This window comes from Anoplopoma fimbria, chromosome 2 (assembly GCF_027596085.1).
Source record: "Anoplopoma fimbria isolate UVic2021 breed Golden Eagle Sablefish chromosome 2, Afim_UVic_2022, whole genome shotgun sequence".
NCBI classification, from domain to species: Eukaryota; Metazoa; Chordata; class Actinopteri; order Perciformes; family Anoplopomatidae; genus Anoplopoma; species Anoplopoma fimbria.
Window position 1 is genome coordinate 29614170 of NC_072450.1, and position 14917 is coordinate 29629086.

Below are 14917 nucleotides of genomic sequence, written 5' to 3' on the forward strand. Positions count from 1 at the left end.
GACTTGACAGCTGACTTTGACATTTCTATCATCTTCGTGGTAGTCTAGCAGGTTAGCGCCATTTTGCTTGATTTTTTTTTAAGCAAAAGGACCCTTCGGTGGATCAAAGCGAGCATAAAAGGTGTTCAGCTCATCTGGAGGGCTCCTGTTTTTATAGCCTATTACATCTTGGATCACCTGCCACATATATTTAGTGTTGTTGGTGTTGAGGTCTCTAACCAGTCTCTCCTGACACCTCCTCTTTGCCTCCTTGATGCCAGCTTTCAGTCTTGTTCTGGTGATGCTGTATGCTTCCTTCTCATCTAAACCGAAGGCAGCTTATTTGGCTTTGGATGGTGCCATTTCCTCTCCATTCATCTAAGCTTTCTGGTTGGGCAATCTTATTGTCTTTGTGATCACCACATCATCACCACATATGCTGATATACTATTTCGCTGTTGAAGTATATTCCTCCAGATTGATTTCATTCCCCTGGTGGTGGCGGCGGCATCCCTGAACATGCACCAGTGTATACATCAAAAACAGTCTTGTAGAGCAGCTTTAGCTTCATCCATCCACAAGTTAACAGTTTTTTCCTGATGTTTTAGCCCGTTTTAGCTGGGCATATTTAGGCAGCAGGAGAAGGGAAATATGATCTGACTGTCCAAATCCGGGAGGACCTTTGTAGCTGCCAAGAATATTTGTGTAAACATGGTCCAGTGTATCATTTCCTCTGGTGGAGATGTGGACGTGGTTGTGGACCTTAGGTAAAAACTCAGATCTCAGGTTTGTTTGATTAAAATCACCAGCTAAAATAAAAATACCATCAGTTTTTTATCTTGTGTGTTGGCAGATGACCTCATTCAATTCCTGTAGTGCGTCTTTTTTTATTTGTACCAGGAGGAATGTAAACGGCAGCAAAAAAAATACTGGTGAATTCTCTGGGCATACAATATGGCCAGCATCTTTGCATTACAAATTCGACATCAGGGGAACATTGTCCATCAACTTTGACTACATTTGAGCACCAATCCTCATTGATGTAAACACACAGTCCGCCTTCCCTCTTCTTACCGAAGTCTTGCTTTCTTTTGGCACAGTATATAGTCCACCGTTCAAGTGAAATAGCTTGATCCGGGATGTTATGATGAAGCCGGGTTTCTTTAAAGATGTGTCTCTAATCTCCCCTTTCATGGTCCGCCTGAGTCTTATTTCAAGGTTAGTGGAATAACCTTAGGTCCAAGCTGTTTGGCTCTCTTCCCCCTTTTCCTGGGTCAATCACACCCCATCGATGGCTATTTGTTAGGCCAGTCTTGTTGAGTGGTTTGAAGATATTGTGGAGGACGACCGTCTCAAGAGCAGCTGTACTTATTGTAATCCTCATACTTTTTTATCCGATATTGATGAGTGTATTTTTGTAATAGATGCAGGGAAATCTTTGGGGGCTACCTTTTTATTCATTCATATTTCCATAGCAATATGAATGAATAAAAATGGCATCTAAAAATCCCAACATCAAATTTTAAATCAATGTATTTCTTTTTCTAAATAGTCAACAACATTATAATGATGGGGTAAACTCTGTAGTGGCCAAAATTAAAGCAATCCTTGATAAATAGACATTGTTATCAAATTTGAAATGCACCCAATCCCTTAAAGCAGAAGAGGCTTGTTAAGTGTCTCACAGCATTATAAACTAACTGATCAAATAGTCTGACCATGAATTAAAATACTCAACTAATATGTTTTAATAAAATTTTAGCAGTTGGTACTCAACCTGACATATATTATAAAGGTTTTATAACAACAGTTTCCAAAAAAACAACAGTTTTTGGCACAACAGAACACATCTATACCCTCCACACTCCAATTCAGCAATAATAAGACAAAAAGAAAGGTCAGGCCTATTCGTGTTTTCTGAATTCCAGGAAGGCCTTTGTTTGCATCTGGCATAAGACTACTTAACAGTGCGTAGACAAATAGAAAATGTGCAGTTAAAATAGGAGACATTGAGATTAACTGGCAGAACAGCATAAACCAACCTCAACAATGACAAGGGATTATTATTATCTGTAAACTCACATCTCATTTTTATGGTATACTTCATTGCCTTTGTACAAGCCAAACTCTCTGGTCCTAAACCCCTGGTCATTTCATTTATCTCCCGCCCACCCAAACCCAACACCGCCTTCCTCTTCCTTACCCAGCTCTGCTCCATCTCACCTTCCATCCTGCTGCTGGGTGATTTCAACATCCACATTGACAACATAGACTGTAAGATAGCCACTGAATTTCTGGACATGCTTAGATGCTTCAACTTCAAATCAACACATCAACTTCATCATCCATAACCGCTGTCACATCCTGGACCTGGTCTGTTCCACTGGAATCACCATCGACCACCTCTTCAGCTCTGACCTCACCGTCTCCGACCACCTAGCCATTGATATTGGGGATATATAGGGATATCGGGGATATATAGGGATATTGACATCCCTATCACAGAACCCAAACACACACGCACCATCACTCTCTGTAATATGAAGCAGTCTGCCTCTCATCCCTGTTAGCCTGTCTCACTGAAAAAAATCTCCCCCCTTACCCCCTCTCTTAGCCCCTCCCCAACAGACCTGGTCAACCTCTACAATAACACACTATCATCCTGCCTTGATCAGCTTGCCCCTATCAAAACCAGAACAGTCTCTTTTACCAACACTGCTCCCTGGTTCACCCCTGAACTCTGCACCATGAAGTCTCGGAAACGCCAACTAGAGCAGCTCACCAACAAAACCGTTTGACTTTCAGTGGTCTTTTAATTTGTATTGTTTGGTCAGGGGTGCCAGCCAGGTTTCTCTCCTGGCATTTAAGATAATTCAGTCAATTTTTTATGTTGGTAGTTCTGTCTTTCCCTTTTTATGTTCAAAAATCAAATGTCACAAAGGATGCAAATCAATTCTAAATATACACCCCACCATTTAATGACTTATTCACTTCCAACAAAAACAACACAAACACAAAAGTTCAGAGTAATGCAACATATTCATATATTTAGTCAGTCAGTCCGGTTGAGTCCAGTCCGGGTTTTTGCTACTTCCGTGTGGTGAACGACCAGCTTCCGTGGAAATGGGGTGATTCGGAAAAAGAGTAGTTTTGTCGGTGGCGGATGAATTAAGCGGTTTGAAAAAGGGTTTTAAAAAGGGTTTTAAAACGACCTCACTCCGATTTTATCGCGCGCTATGAGCGGTTAGCTCCGGCCGCTACTCTTCTGCTCTCCCGATCCTGTTCCTCTCCTGCCCAAAAACTGAATGCCAGCTAAGCCGGCAGGGTTGAAATTGCCGCCTCCACTGGGAACGAATTGGTGAGTATATGGGAAAAAAATGGGTGTTTCCAGGGGGTGTAACCGGTGGTGAAATCCAGGGATAAGATCCAGGTTGTCACAAGTGCACACCCTGGCTTAAAAGGAATACATACAGCAATACAAACTGGCTCTCAATACTTCACGCTCCACCTACTACTCTGCCATCATCCACTCCGGTTCCACCAACCACAAGGTCCTCTTCTCCACAATAAATACATTTATCAAACCCATGGACGATCTCCCCCACTCCTTCACAGTAGAGAAATGCAACTCCTTCCTGACAGTCTACAAAGCACAAATGTTGACCATCTAAAACAAACTGGCCACTTCCAGTTCTAAAATACTGGAAAGCACTGTTGCCTACCAACTCAAAACCCACCTGGACTCCAACCAACTCAAAGAAACCATTTCATTCAGGATTCAAACAGTGGCGTGCACACATAGACACTAGGTGGTGCTAACGCACCAGGACTTTTGCCCTTTATCAACGAAAATGCCCTTTTGAAACTTTTTTTTTTTTTTTTTTTTTTTTTTTTTTTTTTATTATTAACATTTTACTGAGGCCGGTTTTGAAATGATCTTTTAAAAACCTAAGCGATTAAAAACGACTGAAACAATGCCCAAAAATGAGCCACGTCCCCCTTGCACAGACCAGACTCAATTCTCTTCCTTTGTCACGTGCACTCGCGCTGGCACGCGCAGGGCACCACATGCGCTTCAGTAAACAGAAGCGTCTCCAGCATAGCAGGCACGGTCGCAGACAGGCATCTTCTCCCGTGTTCCCACCAGCCAGGTAACATACAGATCAAGTAAAATCGTATAGTTTGCCCTCTAAGCCCAACGTGTAGCCTAATCATTTTGTTGTGCAGTAAAATGTCTCATACAGCAACAAACAACTAAGCATTTTTAGCCGACTGGTCACCTGATAAAGTTTTACGCTGTATAGCCCAATGACAGATAACGCAAGGACGACCATAGGCTTATTAGGCTACAAATTATTTCGGTAGAGTTTGCAATTGCAAATCTGCAAATGTGTTAGGACGAACGTTTTCTGTTGTATAGGTTTTGTCAGGCAACATAAATTAACACATTTATTTGTGGCAGAAAAAAACGGGAAGTTCCTCATGTGAAAAATGCCCATCTGTAGGCCTATTCAATGACAACAGTTAGCAGCTAACTCCTTCTTCTCGTACTTTTTGGTCTCTTTGTTAATTGTATATTGATTTTGATTTACTAATTGCAGCACAATGCCAAGAAAAGAGAGGCTGAAAAAAGAACGAATAAAAGAGCTACAGCAGGCAGCACAGGGAAGCAGCTCTCTGCTCTCCTGGATGAAAGGAAAGCCACACGATGGAAGGTCAGAGTCAAAGTCAGAATCACTAACTGTTGTGTGCCTTAGTTAGGCTATATGCTATTGATCTGCTCCTTTGGGCTAATGGTATTGAAAAGTCTTATCACATTTTATTATTAAGTGGTTTGTACAAAATCAGCAGGCATTAAAATAGCTATTTTGTAGGCTACCATACGTCAAGACTTCCAGTCATGTTGCTGTAATAGCCCATATTTAAACTAATGTGGCATATTTGTTGAAGCTATCATTATTATTATTATTATTATTATTATTGTGATAATGGTTATTATTATTATTATTATTATATTGTAGCCAGCCACAGCAGGGAAGCTCTATACCATCAACATCTACCAGGACAGGAGATGAGGAAGAGTTCAGGGAAGACACAGAGACAGAAAAGGATGAGGGAGAACAGCAGGATGAGGAAGAGCAGGTGGATGAGGAAGAGCAGGTGGATGAGGAAGAACAGGTGGATGAGGAAGAGCAGGTGGATGAGGAAGGGCAGCAGGATGAGGAAGAGCAGATGGATGAGGAAGAGCAGGTGGATGAGGAAGAGCAGGTGGATGAGGAAGAGCAGATGGATGAGGAAGGGCAGGTGGATGAGGAAGAGCAGGTGGATGAAGGAAAACAGGGAGATGAGCCAGATGAAAGAAGAAGAGAGATGAGCAAGATAGCGACTTTGCCTTATCCAACGGATCCTTCACATGTTTCTGCGTTTAAAATCAAGGGTAATGAATACATTTCGATGTGCTGCAGTCGGGGCCCATGCCAGCCAGATATACCATACCCAAAAAATACAGAGGGGAGATCATTCCAGAAGCAGTGGTTTTCAGGGAATGTGTGGCTGGAATACTCCCCTGCTGGTAATTCCATGCATTGTTTTAGCTGTCGGCTTTTCCTCTCTGAGGAAAAATACAAAAGTAAAACAGCCTGGACAACTGATGGCATCAGAAAGTGGGGCACTGCTCTTGAAAAAATCAAGCAACACTCCATCACAGAGATGCACATGACAAGCATGGTTCGATGGACCAACTTCCAAAAAAAGCTCCTCCAGTCTGCATTTGATGTTTCAGATGTAAAGGGGGTGGAAGTTAGAGAGCGAGAGAGGCAGGCAAATAGGGAAATCCTGACCAGATTGATTGACCTCACAGTGTATCTTGCACGTCAGGGACAAGCATTCAGAGGGCATAATGAGAGTGAGTCCAGTGACAACCGTGGCAATTTCCGTGAATTGGTGAATGTGTTTTCTCGATATGACAGTGTCCTGAAAATGCATTTGGAAAAGGTTTCCAAAGCTAAAGACACCAAGACTAGGCCCCAGGTGTCACTGCTTTCCAACAGATGCCAAAATGACATCATTGCAGCACTAGCCACTTACATCAGAAGGGAGATAAACCACGAAATAAAAAAGGCCGAAATGTTTTCCATCCTCCTTGATGAAACCTCTGATGTCTCACACAAAGAGCAAGTGTCATTTGTTGTGCGATATTTGCATGACATGACAATCAAGGAGCGGTTTATTGAAGTCTGCAACGTAGACTCCACTACAGGCCAGGAGCTGGAGAACACTGTGTTGTCCCTTCTCCAGAAGAATGGCCTAGAGCTGAGCAAAATGTATGGCCAAGGCTATGATGGAGCAGCCAACATGAGTGGCATGTACAAAGGCCTACAAGCGAGGATTCGTGCACATAATGAGAAGGCGCTCTATGTGCACTGCAAAGCCCACTGCCTCAATCTGGTACTGGTGGAAGCAGCAAAATCCAGCAAACATTTTGTGACCTTCTTCAACCTGGTGGAGAAATTGTATGCTTTTTGCACAGGCTCCCCAAAGCGCCATGCTGCCCTAGTCAGATTTCAGGAGTCCTTGTTTCCTGGACAGCGTGTCTTGGCACTTCAGCAGCTGTCAGATACCAGATGGGCTTGCAGGGAAAAAGCCCTGGAGGCACTTCAGAAAAATCTGAAAGCTGTTCTGATGCTCCTGGATGACATCACTGAAAGTGACCCACCAAACCTGGCCAGAGGTGATGCGCAGATGTACAGGAATGCCATCAACTTCCTGTTCATTCTGTGCATGGAGATCACAACCCCAGTGTTTGAAGTCACTGCTATGGCATCAGATTCCCTCCAGAAAGAGGGATTGGACCATTCCACAGCCCACAAGGTCATTGATGGTGTTCTTCACACATTGAGCTCCATGAGGTCTGAGGAGAAATTTGGAGAAATATTTGGATGTGCAACAGAAAAGGCAGAGAGTTTCAATATTCCAGTACCTACTGTGGTGCCTGGTCAGGAGAGGAAACGAAAAGTGCCAGTGCGTTACCAACACAACCCAACAGTGTCTCAAGTAGGAGCTCAGTTTGAGTCAGTGGAGGCATATTTCAGGAGTAGCGTGTACTTCACCTTCCTGGATATTATGACTGAGGAGATGAACAGGAGATTCAAAGGGGAGAACACTGGAAGCCCTACATCAAGAATCATTGAGTCATTCCAGCCCTTAACTGTACATGCTAACTGGGTAGGCACACCAAACACAGAAGCCACAGAAGCGGTGCACATTCTCTGTGAGTTCTATGGAGAAGATGAGGAGCAGCTTAAGACAGAACTAAAGGTCTTCCACTCCAGCTTCACTTCAAAGAACCTACAAGAGATATTTGCAATACTGAGGGAAAACAATGGCCAGCTGATCTTTCCTGCCTTTGTCAAAATGATCCAAATATATGCAACATTACCAGTGACGACTGCTTCAGTTGAAAGATCATTTTCCAAGCTGAAAATCATAAAAACGAAACTAAGAAGCCTGTGTGGAGAGGAAAGGCTCTCTGACCTTCTCTTGCTTGCCATTGAAAGAGACATTGAGGTAAACCACAGTGAGGTCATCAACATCTTTAAAGACATGGCACCAAGAAGGATGCTGCTTTAAAGCAGTACGCAGCAAGAAGTGGAGGGTAAACAGAAGACAGTGGAGGGCAAAGTGAAGTTTATCTACTTCGCCGAGATGTCTAGAGTTCATCTTGGGACTTAACAATGACTGTATATAGTTAATATAGGATGTGGATTTTATCTGTTGGTGGTGTGACTTTTTTCTATAGGAAACTCACGTGTAGAGAATGATACAAATAAAAGTAAAATTTCATTCAACATGTGCGTGTAACTTTTTTATAATAAGGTGTTCCGCGTGCGCTAAAAAGTGCCCTTCCCTTCCCCCCTGAGCACCTGCCCCCCAAAATGTCTGTGCACGCTCTCCCGTCTTGAGTCCTACCCCCATATCACTGGCACAGCCCTCTCCAGGTTAAATTCGTATCTCTCCAACCCCCAAAAGTTAATTTGCATCAATAAGTTCAACTCTGAGACGGCCCCAGTCTCTCAAGGTGTCCCCCAAGGTTCGGTAGTCGGCCCCTTCCTCTTCATCCTCTACATGTTCCCCTTGGTAACATCATACATACACCATGTATACAGATTGTAAAGCCCTCTGAGGCAAATTTGTAATTTGTGATTTTGGGCTATACAAAATAAACTGAATTGAATCATACTCGACCATGGTCTCCAATTGTACTGCTATGCTGACGACACCCAGCTCTACATCTCCACCAAATCCATCACCCCTACCACCCACTCCACCACCACTAACTGCCTCACAGATATAAAGACCTGGATGCAAGCCAACTTTCTCAAACTCAACAGCCTTCCTTCTTCCACAATGTCAGTAACCTTGGTGTTATTTTTGATCAAACCCTCTCTTTGGAACGTCACCTCAACCACATCACAAAAATCGCCTTCTTTCATCTAAAATACATTGACGACTACGCCCCTCCCTCTCCTCCTCAGCTGCTGAAACACTCATTCACACCTTCATCACCTCTAGACTGGACTACTGCAACAGCATCCTGTACAGCACATTCACCAAAATCCTCAACAAACTACAATACATCCAAAACTCCGCTGCCCATCTGCTTTCCTTCTCCCGCATCAGAGACAACATCACCACAGTCCTGCAAAACCTCCATTGGCTCCCCATACAACAAAGAATACAGTTCAAGACTCTCCTCATTACATAAAAAAGCCCCAATAAGAAAATATTCTTATTATTCTTAATATTGTATTCTGTGCTAAGGTTGACTGGTTGCTGTGTTTTTGAGTATGAGGGCAAAAAGGACTGTTCAGAGTAGAGGTCGACCGATATGGGTTTTTCTATAACCGATGCCGATGCCGATACTTAGAGGTCAGGGTTAACCGATAGCCGATATGGGCTGCCGATTTTTTTGGGCCGATTTTTAGGGCCGATATCTAAAAGTTTTCCCATTAGTTTGCATGCTAAAGCGTCACACTAATAATAAGTAGATGCACACAATTTGTTTTAACATTTTTTAACATTTATTGAACTCTGACTTGAACCTTGAGTCATACATACCAGTTTTGTTTGGGCGCAAGTGTTAACTGAAATATTCATTTAAAGAAAAATTAAATAAATATTTTATAAATAAAATAAATTAACTTGGAAAATATAAAAATAAATTAACTTGGAAAATATAAAAATATGTTACATAAAAAATAAACAGTAGTACTGCAAACACACTTCAATGCTTTTCGTTTTTTTTTTTTCCTTTCACTAAGTGAAGCAACACTTCATAGTTTACTTGTAACATATATAACCTAGTAAATATGTTACCACCATACAACTTTGAAATAGCAGAATTTAAGCCTTACCTTATCTCCCAGGATTACAAGTTTTGGGTTGGGGTCCTTCACATGCGTTCTGCCGGTACCAATAACACGGGGCTGCCCGCGGACATGCCTGACTATAAATCGGCGCTACTAAACACAGATATCGGCCGATGCCGATAGATTAAAAAATGACAAATATCGGCCCGATACATCGGCCGACCGATATATCGGTCGACCTCTAGTTCAGAGGAATGACTGACAGCACATAAACAGTAACATTAGTTCTAACTAATATTGGCTGCGCACTCAACTGGACTCAATTGGACCAAAGCACAGACCCACTACCGGTTCCTTTTGTCATTGAAAGCAACAGTATTATCATTATTATTATTATTGATTATTTATTTCTTGAACAAAATGTCATCTTCTGTGGAAAACTTTTGCTTTTTATTTTTAGTGTAAATTAAGAAAAAAACAGCTTCGGTGGAGGGGTCCCTCACGGGCGCTCCAAAATCGGAACTTGATCAGAATAGAGGTACCAGAGCAGTTGGACGCACCACATAAAGCTTTTGGTGATTGTTCGTCCATTTTAAAACACATTCAGATTGCCTACACAAACACATGCGGAACCCAACAGAACCTCATAGACACTAACGAGTCCTGAGTCTTGCGTCAGCAGGAACTCCTAGCCTAATGCCTCCTCCCCACAGTCTCAGACTGACATTTTGGACCACAGAATCGGCCGAATCAATAATCTGATTCAAGGTGTCACAACTGCCACTGGGAGTGTCTCGAGGCACAGTCTGTGTGTCAGAGACTCACCACGCTGACATTATATAATGTCATATCGCCCATCCTCACCTTGATGATCTCCCTTATCGCCACAGAAGAGCTTTTCAGATCGTTCTCGTTGGTCACTCAGCGCTTTTAATGACTGGATGAGGAGAAATCAAAGCTCAGTCCATGTACTGACACATGCACATGGCGGGATGACCAACAGGCAGGCTGGGAAAAGATCTTCCCACTGTAGTCCGGGCACACTCTACAAGCAGTGTCAGCGACCATGTTTGGTATGGTGAGGTCTGCAGTGGTCGACCCCTTGTCTGTTCATTATTATCAGATTATCTCTTGGTTTTGTCTGGCTTCTTTTCAGGGTCTGTGCTCGCTGGAAGAACACAGGACTGGTGAAAAGAGTGGCTTGCTAGTCTTTTTACCCCTGCAGATTTAGGCCATGGCAATTCAGTTGCATATTGATATACTTCTCTTTTGTGAAGGCTTAGGTTAAAAAGAAGTAGGTGGGCTGTAGCGTCTAACCTCTGGCTGTTCAGGACTAGTATAACTGGGTTGATGTTATGATGCATTGGGGTGTACCCATAGCGTCCAATAGAGGGCGGAGCCTCTGTGAGCTGGAACAAAGACTACAATATTGTAACCCTAGTTCTATAAGCACAGGCGGAGCCCTCTACAAAGAGGCCCTGCCGCTTCAACGCTGGTCGCTAAAGCGAGTGTAGGATAGCAGACAGCGTTGTATGATGCCTTACGTACTGTGGGGTCTGCATTTATTTGGTAAGGCACGTCCTGATTGGCCCTACGTTTTATGCAAATTTTCACTGGGCAAATGCGTGTTCATGGTTGTAGAAGAGTTACCACAGGGAGTGACCCAGATTTTGAGTTTCCCCTCATTCTGGAACTGAAAAACCAAGAGGATTGCCTCATTTTAGGGTTAACTAACACCCCTACGTTCTGAAACAGAACTCTTGAGCATACATACATATAAACATTTAGTACAATCATCTAACCACCTCTTTGCCTCTGGAGCAGGACAACCTCTCATATGTAGATGGAAATGTCACATATCCTTGAAGGGTTTCCAAGAAATGTTCCCAAGTACAACACAGAATAGTTGAATTCTTTGGCAAGAAATTATTAGATTAAATTAGAGGCTCTAGGGAGTTCTACAAGTCATACAACATCAGCAGACATCTTCCAATACAATATATAATAGGAAGCTATTTGGGACTGTGTGTCATAAGACATAAAAAAAACCTTCTCAATCTTAGTATGATGGCTGAAACAAACAGTAAAAGGAGCTGCTGCCCGACACACACAGCGGGCAAATCTTTTCTTCTTTCCCTCTAAAAGAGGAGGTTTCAGTTATTCTGCATGGCCCAGTTATGAACATATGAAAATCATTTATTTACACAGGTTGTCAAAAGTGCTGGTGGTCCTCAGCTCAGTGGGTATTATGTAACTTTGGGGTTGCAGCTCGGTTCTCAAGGTCAAGCTGCTCTTGTTAATCACTGTGCACAGGGGAAATGTGGAAAACGTTTGAGAGCACAGAATGATAACAGCAGACAGATTTGACACAGCACAGGGGATCAATAAAGTCACAGTATTCCTTTATTGATCCCCAAATTCAAATGTTGCAGCAGCTCAACTACACAGACAGACAATAAATACACATACTATACAACTACACAGACACAGACAATAAATACACATACTATACAACTACACAGACAATAAATACACATACTATACAACTACACAGACAATAAATACACATACTATACAACTACACAGACAATAAATACACATACTATACAACAAAATAAAGATAGAACAGGAATAAAAATGTACAGTATATCCACATGGGGGGGGTCCAGCATGATGACAGACTGGTCTCCGCTGTTGAAAGAGCTGCCCAGCTGCCACAGTTCCTCATGGAGAGGGTGAGAGGGATTGTCCAGGATGGCTCCGAGTTTGGCCTTCATCCTCCTCTCACCCACTGACTCCAGACTGTCCAGCTCCAGACCCACCACAGAGCTGGCTTTCCTCACCAGCTTATTAAGTTTGTTGGCATCTCCAGTCCTGATGCCACCACCCCAGCACGCTACAGCGAAGAAGAGGGCGCTGGCTACCACAGACTGGTAGAATGCCTTGAGCAGTTTATTGCACACATTGAAGGACCTCAGCCTCCTTAGGAAGAACAGCCTGCTCTGTCCTTTCCTGTAGAGGGCATCAGTGTTGTGTGTCCAGTCCAGTTTATTGTTTATCTGCACCCCAAGGTACTTGTAGGACTCAACCCTCTCCACTTCCCCTCCCTGAATGAAAACAGGGACAGGGGGGCTTCTGTTCCTCTGGTAGTCCACCACAAGCTCCTTGGTCTTGCTGATGTTGAGCTTCAGGTGGTTGTTGCTGCACCATGTGATGAAGCTCTCAATCAGTCCTCTGTACTCCTCCTCGTTGTCCCTGGTGATACATCCAACAATGGAGGAGTCATCGGAAAACTTTTGGAGGTGGCAGGAACCAGAGTTGAAGCGGAAGTCCGAGGTGTAGAGAGTGAAGAGGAACGGTGCCAGTACAGTTCCTTGGGGTGCGCCGGTGTTGCTGATCACAGACTCAGAGACACAGCCATCCACCCTGACGTACTGTGGCCGGCCTGTGAGGTAGTCTGTGATCCAGGAAGTGGTGTCGGGGTGCAGGTTCATCTCCAGCAGCTTCTCTCTCAGTAGGGAGGGCTGGATGGTGTTGAAAGCACTGGAGAAGTCAAAGAACATGACTCTCACAGTGCTTCCCAGCTTCTCCAGGTGAGAGAGGGCCTTGTGTGTCAGGTAGATGATGGAGTCCTCCACCCCGATGTGTGGCAGATAGGCGAACTGTAGTGGGTCCAGGAAAGCTGTAAGCTGGGTCCTCAGGTGCCGCAGAACCAGTCTCTCCAGGGTCTTCATGACATGTGATGTCAGGGCCACAGGTCTGTAGTCATTAAGACCGCTGGGACGACTCTTCTTCGGCACCGGGACAATGCAGGACGTCTTCCAGATTGTGGGCACCTTCTTCAACCTCAGGGAGAGATTGAAGAGGTGCCTGAGAGGAGCTGCCAGCTGTCCAGCACACACTTTCAGCAACCTAGGGCTGATGTCATCAGGTCCACTGGCTTTGCTTATCTGAAGCCTGGAGAGCTGATGCTGTACCTGGATGGTGGTGAAGGTGGGGCTGGGTGGTGAGGGGGTTTGAAGGGAGCTGTGAGCTCCTGGCCGTGGGTGAACAGTTGTAGGGGGGATGGGGGGAGTGATGGGCTGTCCTGGTCCACATCTGTGGAGACGTTGGTCTGAAGAGGGCTAGTGGGTGAGGGGGGGCATCCTCTGGTCCTAACAGTCTGCTGAGAGAGGGGGAGGTGGCAGAGGTGTAGATGGAAGGGGGAGCAGAGACCCCAGCAGAGGTGTGAATGGGGGAAGAGGTGTTAGGTGGAGACCTAGCCTCACTATCGGAGCACACCGGGGTTGGGGTAGTGTCGAACCTATTGAAGAATAGGTTGAGCTCCGATGCGAGTGCTAGGTCACCCTGTACTCTAGATGAGTACAGGGTGCAGCCTGTCATCATTTTCATCCCATTCCACACCTCTTTAGTGTTGTTCTGTCCCATCTTAGCCTCAATCTTCTCCCTGTAGCTGTTCTTAGCCTCTCTCAGCTTTCTCTTCAGCTCCTTCTGAACAGCCCGAAGTTCCCCTCTGTCCTTAGCCATGAAGGCCCTCTTCTTCCTGTTGAGAAGGCCCTTCAACTCTTTGCTGATCCACGGCTTGTTGTTGTGGTAGCAGCAGACCTTCTTTGTTGGCACAATGGTGTCCTCACAGAAGTGAATGTAGTCTGTGATGCAACGAGAGAGGCCCTCGATGTCCTCCCCATAGTCCTCCTGGAACAGTTCCCAGTTTGTGACCTGAAAACACTCCTGGAGGGTCTCCTCGGCGTCCTCCGACCAAACCTTCACAGTCCTTGTGCTGGCCGCCTGTTGTATAGCCAGTGGCTTGTAGGTGGCCACAAGTTCTATTAGGTTATGGTCAGATTCACCAAGGGGGGGGGGCAGATGAGCTGTAGGCCCCCTTTACATTCACGTAAAAGAGGTCCAGGATCTTGTTCTCTCTCGTTGCAACACTGACATACTGTTTAAAGTTGGTCAGGACAGGAGAGAGGGAGACATGGTTAAAGTCCCCGCTGATCATTATGAGTGAGTTGGGATGTTTAGTCTGAAGCCCCGCTGTAACAGAGTGGATGACGTCACTCGCGCTCCTCGCTGCAGCTGATGGTGGGATGTAAACAACAACAACAATGGCGTGAGTACTCCCGCGGTAGATAGTAGGGTCTCAAACCCACCGCCAGGAGCTCAATGTCGGGAGTGCAGATACACTCCTTCACAGTGACATGGCCGGGATTACACCATTTAGAGTTGACAAAGACGGCAAGACCTCCTCCTCTCTTCTTACCGCTCTGTTTCCCTCTGTCCGCCCGAACCAGCGTGAAGCCGGCTAGTTCGAGCAGACTGTCCGGTATCTTCCCGTGCAGCCATGTCTCCGTGAAGCAGAGCAGACTACACTCCCTGTAGGCCCGCTGGTTGCTCACCAATGCTGACAGTTCATCCACTTTGTTAGCGAGGACCTCACATTCCCCATAATGACCGTGGGGAGAAAAGGTTTAACTCTCCTGTCCCCCTCCATCCTCTCCCGGACCTTCACTCCGGCTCTTTTTCCGCGACGGGGTTGTCTCGATATCGCGTCGGGTATGCGGGCGGAG

The 14917-nt window shown here is 44.9% G+C and overlaps 1 protein-coding gene across 2 annotated transcripts in view; it reads right to left on the reverse strand.

The window, feature by feature from the left end:
* adamts17 (ADAM metallopeptidase with thrombospondin type 1 motif, 17) overlaps positions 1–14917 on the reverse strand; it is a 117267-nt gene that overhangs the window by 79260 nt on the left and 23090 nt on the right. The window lies entirely within an intron of this gene.